Raw genomic sequence first — 212 nt, 5'->3', positions numbered from 1 at the left:
CCCCGGCATCGAGAGGCTGGGGATGGCTCCGTGTGTGTGTTTTTTGGGAGCAGGGGGCGGCCAAACAGCACCCCGAGGCGGGGGTGGGGGCTGGGGGGGCTGCCCTCCAGCATCCCCCAGCTCTGCTTTCCCTTCCCGGCTGGAGGAAGCCGGTTTTAACGGGGTGCTGGTTTTAACGGGGTTTTAATCCCCCTCCGCAGGCAGAGGTATCT

Source organism: Egretta garzetta, unplaced genomic scaffold (genome assembly GCF_000687185.1).
Source record: "Egretta garzetta isolate BGI_Z169 unplaced genomic scaffold, ASM68718v1 scaffold203, whole genome shotgun sequence".
NCBI classification, from domain to species: domain Eukaryota; kingdom Metazoa; phylum Chordata; class Aves; order Pelecaniformes; family Ardeidae; genus Egretta; species Egretta garzetta.
Note: the sequence above shows the minus strand (reverse complement) of the source record.